The sequence below is a fragment of the Phyllobates terribilis genome, unplaced genomic scaffold (genome assembly GCF_046119375.1).
Source record: "Phyllobates terribilis strain yellow unplaced genomic scaffold, ASM4611937v1 Scaffold_13__5_contigs__length_258822181, whole genome shotgun sequence".
Taxonomy (NCBI): domain Eukaryota; kingdom Metazoa; phylum Chordata; class Amphibia; order Anura; family Dendrobatidae; genus Phyllobates; species Phyllobates terribilis.
In genome coordinates this window covers 97,842,577-97,849,073 of record NW_027362773.1, presented here as the reverse complement: position 1 = coordinate 97,849,073, position 6,497 = coordinate 97,842,577, and the positions used below count along the sequence as shown (strand labels likewise).

The following is a 6,497-nucleotide window of genomic DNA, read 5'->3' as shown; positions in this document are numbered from 1 at the left end:
TCTTGTACATAGGGGGCAGTATTATAGCAGTTATATTCTTGTACACAGGAGCAGTATTATAGTAGTTATATTCTTGTACATATGAGCAGTATTATAGTAGTTATATTCTTGTACATAGGGGGCAGTATTATAGTAGTTATCTTCTTGTACATAGGAGCAGTATTATAGTAGTTACATAGTTACATAGTTAGTAAAGCCGAATAAAGACTTGCGTCCATCAAGTACGACCTGTTAGTTCTGTAATTGCTAAAGTTGATCCAGAGGAGGGCAAAAACCCCAAATGATTTGACCAATCTTCACCTGAGGAAAAATTCCCTCCCGACTCTGAAACCAGCAGTCAGAATAAATCCCTGTATCAACCTACTATTTTATTCTATTTTTAAGTATATGCAGAAATCTGCCTGGTATCTAGAAATGCATCCAGTCCCCGCTTGAACTGGTTTAGTGAATCCGACATTACCGTCTCCTCACTCAGTGAATTCCATATTCTCACTGCTCTTACCGTAAAGAACCCCTTCCTATGCTGGTGCTGAAACCTTTTCTCTTCCAGTCTTAGTGAGTGCCCTCTTGTTACCGTAATATCCCTCCTTTTGAACAAATCCCGGGCAAGATCTCTATACTGTCCCCTAACATATTTGTACACATTTATTATGTTCCCCCTCAACCTTCTCTTTTCCAGGCTGAATAGTCCTAGTTTTGCCAACCTCTCTGGGTATTGCAGTCCCTCCATTCCCCTTATTAATTTTGTTGCCCTCCTTTGTACCTTTTCAAGCTCATTTATATCCTTTCTATATATTGGGGCCCATAACTGAGCACAGTATTCCAAGTGTGGTCTGACCAGTGCTTTGTACAGTGGAAGAACAATGTTCTCATCCTTTGCAGCTATACCTCTTCTGATACATCCCATTACCCTGTTTGCCCTTACAGCAGCCGCCTGACTTTGGGCACTCCAATTTAGTTTGCTATCAATCAAGATGCCCAAGTCCTTCTCCATCTCTGAATTCCCCAATGATTTCCCATTCAGTGAGTACTGGTGACTTCCATTTTTCCTTCCCATATGTATGACCTTACATTTCTCCTCCTTAAACCTCATTTGCCATTTAATGCTCCACCTACCCAGCTTATCCAAATCCCTCTGTAGGTCTGCACTGTCCTCTTTTGTATTAATTGTTTTACATAACTTTGTGTCATCTGCAAATATTGATATTTTACTATTTATCCCGTTGACTATGTCGTTAATAAAGATATTAAATAACATTGGGCCTAGTACAGACCCCTGTGGTACCCCACTAGTGACGCTTACCCAATCTGAGTATATTCCATTTATAACCACCCTCTGCCTTCTATCCTTTAGCCAGTTAGCTACCCACTTGCAGACATTTTCCCCCAGCCCCATCATTCTCATTTTGTATACCAACCTATTATGTGGCACGCTATCGAACGCTTTTGAGAAGTCGAGATACACGACATCCACTGGTTCCCCCTGATCTACTCGAGAGCTAACCTCCTCGTAGAAGTCAATCAGGTTTGTTTGGCAGGAGCGATTCCTCATGAATCCATGTTGGTTCGGGGTTAATAGATTATTAGCATCAAGATGCTCCATGATTGCCTCATTAATAAAGCCTTCAAAAATTTTGCCCACAAAAGTAGTTTGTGGGCAAATATATATATATTTTATATATATTAGTTATATAGTTATATACTTGTACATAGGAGCAGTATTATAGTAGTTACATTCTTGTACATAGGGGGCAGTATTATAGTAGTTACATTCTTGTACATAGGGGGCAGTATTATAGTAGTTATATTCTTGTACATAGGGGGCAGTATTATGGTAGTTATATTCTTGTACATAGGGGGCAGTATTATAGTAGTTATATTCTTGTACATAGGGGGCAGTATTATAGTAGTTATATTCTTGTACATAGGGGGCAGTATTATAGTAGTTATAGTCTTGTACATAGGGGGCAGTATTATAGTAGTTATATTCTTGTACATAGGGGGAAGTATTATAGTAGTTATATTCTTTTACATAGGGGAAGTATTATAGTAGTTATATTCTTGTACATAGGAGTAGTATTATAGTAATTATATTCTTGTACATAGGGGGCAGTATTATAGTAGTTATATTCTTGTACATAGGGGCAGTATTATAGTATTTATATTCTTGTACATAGGGGGAAGTATTATAGTAGTTATATTCTTGTACATAGGGGCAGTATTATAGTAGTTATATTCTTGTACATAGGAGTAGTATTATAGTAATTATATTCTTGTACATAGGGGGCAGTATTATAGTAGTTATATTCTTGTACATAGGGGCAGTATTATAGTAGTTATATTCTTGTACATAGGTGGCAGTATTATAGTAGTTATATTCTTGTACATAGGGGCAGTATTATAGTAGTTATATTCTTGTACATAGGAGTAGTATTATAGTAAATATATTCTTGTACATAGGAGCAGTATTATAGTAGTTATATTCTTGTACTTAGGGGGCAGTATTGTAGTAGTTATATTCTTGTACATAGGAGCAGTATTATAGTAGTTATATTCTTGTACATAGGGAAAAGTATTATAGTAGTTATAATCTTGCACATAAGGGGCAGTATTATAGTAGTCAGGGGCATACCATCCATAGCGGCAGCCCACGCAGCTGCTATGGGGCCCATGAGACAGGGGGGCCCGATGTGAAACAGCATCGGACCCCTCCATCCCGCATCACAATCTCAACAGTATCTGCATCGTCAGGATGCAGATACAGTTGAAAACAACCGGGCTCCGTCAGAACCTCCAGAGGATTCGGTGGCCCGGAGTCAGAAGGACCCACCTCTTCACCTCTGGCTGCACTATGTCCCGCGCAGACGATGGCAATGTCAGCTCTGTAAGTGCAGGTGATGAGGCTCCGCCCACCAGCTCCGGCCTCCAGCTCCAGTGGAGGGGATGCTTACAGCATGGCCCCTGCTCTCTCTGCATCCCCTGCTCAGTTCTCCCCCTCCTGCCTTCAGCCTTTCAGTTTGGAAGAAAGCTCTGCAGTCGGGCCCTGGGAGGTGGGAGGCTGCACCAGAGTGACATGCATCATGTGGAATCATCTGCAGAGAGGGTAAGTCCATGTGTAATGTGTGCGTGTATATATGTATATGCATATGTGTGTATATATATATATATATATATATATATATATACAGTACAGACCAAAAGTTTGGACACACCTTCTCATTTAAAGATTTTTCTGTATTTTCATGACAATACAAATTGTACATTCACACTGAAGGCATCAAAACTATGAATCAACACATGTGGAATTATATACTTAACAAAAAAGTGTGAAACAACTGAAAATATGTCTTATATTCTAGGTTCTTCAAAGTAGCCACCTTTTTCTTCGATGACTGCTTTGCACACTCTTGGCATTCTCTTGATGAGCTTCAAGAGGTAGTCACCGGAAATGGTCTTCACTTCACAGGTGTGCCCTGTCAGGTTTAATAAGTGGGATTTCTTGCCTTATAAATGGGGTTGGGACCGTCAGTTGTGTTGTGCAGAAGTCTGGTGGATACACAGCTGATAGTCCTACTGAATAGACTGTTAGAATTTGTATTATGGCAAGAAAAAAGCAGCTAAGTAAAGAAAAACGAGTGGCCATCATTACTTAAAGAAATGAAGGTCAGTCAGTCCGAAAAATTGGGAAAAGTTTGAAAGTGTCCCCAAGTGCAGTTGCAAAAACCATCAAGCGCTACAAAGAAACTGGCTCACATGAGGACCGCCTCAGGAAAGGAAGACCAAGAGTCACCTCTGCTTCTGAGGATAAGTTTATCCGAGTCACCAGCCTCAGAAATCGCAGGTTAACAGCAGCTCAGATTAGAGACCAGGTCAATGCCACACAGAGTTCTAGCAGCAGACACATCTCTACAACAACTGTTAAGAGGAGACTTTGTGCAGCAGGCCTTCATGGTAAAATAGCTGCTAGGAAACCACTGCTAAGGACAGGCAACAAGCAGAAGAGACTTGTTTGGGCTAAAGAACACAAGGAATGGACATTAGACCAGTGGAAATCTGTGCTTTGGTCTGATGAGTCCAAATTTGAGATCTTTGGTTCCAACCACCGTGTCTTTGTGCAAAGCAGAAAAGGTGAACGGATGGACTCTACATGCCTGGTTCCCACCGTGAAGCATGGAGGAGGAGGTGTGATGGTGTGGGGGTGCTTTGCTGGTGACACTGTTGGGGATTTATTCAAAATTGAAGGCGTACTGAACCAACATGGCTACCACAGCATCTTGCAGCGGCATGCTATTCCATCCGGTTTGCGTTTAGTTGGACCATCATTTATTTTTCAACAGGACAATGACCCCAAACACACCTCCAGGCTGTGTAAGGGCTATTTGACCAAGAAGGAGAGTGATGGGGGGCTACGCCAGATGACCTGGCCTCCACAGTCCCCAGACCTGAACCCAATCAAGATAGTTTGGGGTGAGCTGGACCACAGAGTGAAGGCAAAAGGGCCAACAAATGCTAAGCATCTCTGGGAACTCCTTCAAGATTGTTGGAAGACCATTTCCGGTGACTACCCCTTGAAGCTCATCAAGAGAATGCCAAGAGTGTGCAAAGCAGTCATCAAAGCAAAAGGTGGCTACTTTGAAGAACCTAGAATATAAGACATATTTTCAGTTGTTTCACACTTTTTTGTTAAGTATATAATTCCACATGTGTTAATTCATAGTTTTGATGCCTTCAGTGTGAATGTACAATTTTCATAGTCATGAAAATACAGAAAAATCTTTAAATGAGAAGGTGTGTCCAAACTTTTGGTCTGTACTGTATATATATATAATGTGTGTGTGTGCACATATGTATGTGTGTGCATATATGTGTACTAGCTATTGAACCCGTTCTACGCCCTGGTGGCGAGCATTTTTATTGGTATATGGTCTCCCATGCTGGTATGTGCTGCCCCCCTCCTGGTATTTGCGCTGCCCCCATCCTGTCTCCACCATCCTATCCTGGTATGCATGGCACCCCTCACCCCCAATCCTGGTATGCATGGCATCCCTCATCCCAAATCCTGGAATGCGTGGCACCCCTCATACCAAATCCTGGTATGTGTGGCACCCCTCATCCCTGATCCTGGTATGCGTGGCACCCCTCATCCCCAATCCTGGTATGCGTGGTACTTCTCATCCCTATCCCGGTATGCATGGCACCCCTCACCCCCAATCCTGGTATGCGTGGTACTCCTCACACCTATCCCCCGGTATGCGTGGCACCCCTCACCCCCAATCCCGGTATGCATGGCACCCCTCACCCCCAATCCCAGTATGCATGGCACCCCTCACCCCCAATCCCGGTATGCATGGCACCCCTCATTCCCAATCCCGGTATGCATGGCACCCCTCACCCCCAATCTCCGTATGCATGGCACCCTTCACCTCCAATCCCGGTATGCATGGCACCCCCCACCCCCAATCCCGGTATGCATGGCACCCCTCACCCCCAATCCCGGTATGCATGGCACCCCCCACCCCCAATCCCGGTATGCATGGCACTCCTCATCCCCAATCCCGGTATGCATGGCCCCCTCATCCCCAATCCCGGTATGCATGGCACCCCTTATCCTTATCCTCGTATGCATGGCACCGCTCATCCTTATCCTGGTATGCATGGCATCCCTCATCCTTATCCTGGTATGCATGGCACTCCTCAGCCCCAATCCCGGTATGCATGGCACCCCTCATCCTTATTCTGGTATGCATGGTACCCCTCATCCTGGTATGCATGGTGCCCCACATTCCTATCCTGGTATGTGTGGTAACCCTCATCCCTATTCTGGTATGCATGGCACCCCTCACCCCCCAATCCTGGTATGCATGGTTCCCTCACCCCCCATCCTGGTATGCATGGTACCCCTCATCCTGGTATGTATGGTCCCCTCACCCCCCAATCCTGGTATGTGTGATACCTCTCACCCCCCAATCCTGGTATGTATGGTCCCCTCACCCCCCAATCCTGGTATGCATGGTCCCCTCACCCCCCCAATCCTGGTATGTGGGTACCCCTCACCCCCCCAATCCTGGTATGCATGGTCCCCTCACGCCCCCAATCCTGATATGCATGGTCCCCTCACCCCACAATCCTGCTATATGTGGCACTCCTCATCCCTTTCACGCTGTACACACATACAAAAAAATAAACGCTCCTCCCGGTCAGGTAAGTATTTAACTATGGCGCGGTATGCGTTCAATGTCTACGTATACCGCGATCTCCGGCGCCATACACACTCCTCTTACCTATAACGGCTGGATGCGTGCTTCTGTCTGGAGCCAGACTGCACGTCACGCATGAGCAGTCTATAAAGGCTTCAGACAGAGACATGCATCCCCCGTTATATTATAGATGTATATGTGTGTGCATATATGCAGTGGTTTACCGCCAATGGCAGCAGGCCATGCCACTACTATGGACCCGTGAGCTGGGGGCGCCCGCAGGGGGCCCTCAGCGCAGCG

The 6,497-nt window shown here is 44.8% G+C and overlaps 1 long non-coding RNA gene across 2 annotated transcripts in view; it reads left to right on the top strand.

Moving 5' to 3' along the window:
- LOC141173816 (uncharacterized) overlaps nucleotides 1-6,497 on the top strand; it is a 177,033-nt gene that overhangs the window by 4,858 nt on the left and 165,678 nt on the right. The window lies entirely within an intron of this gene.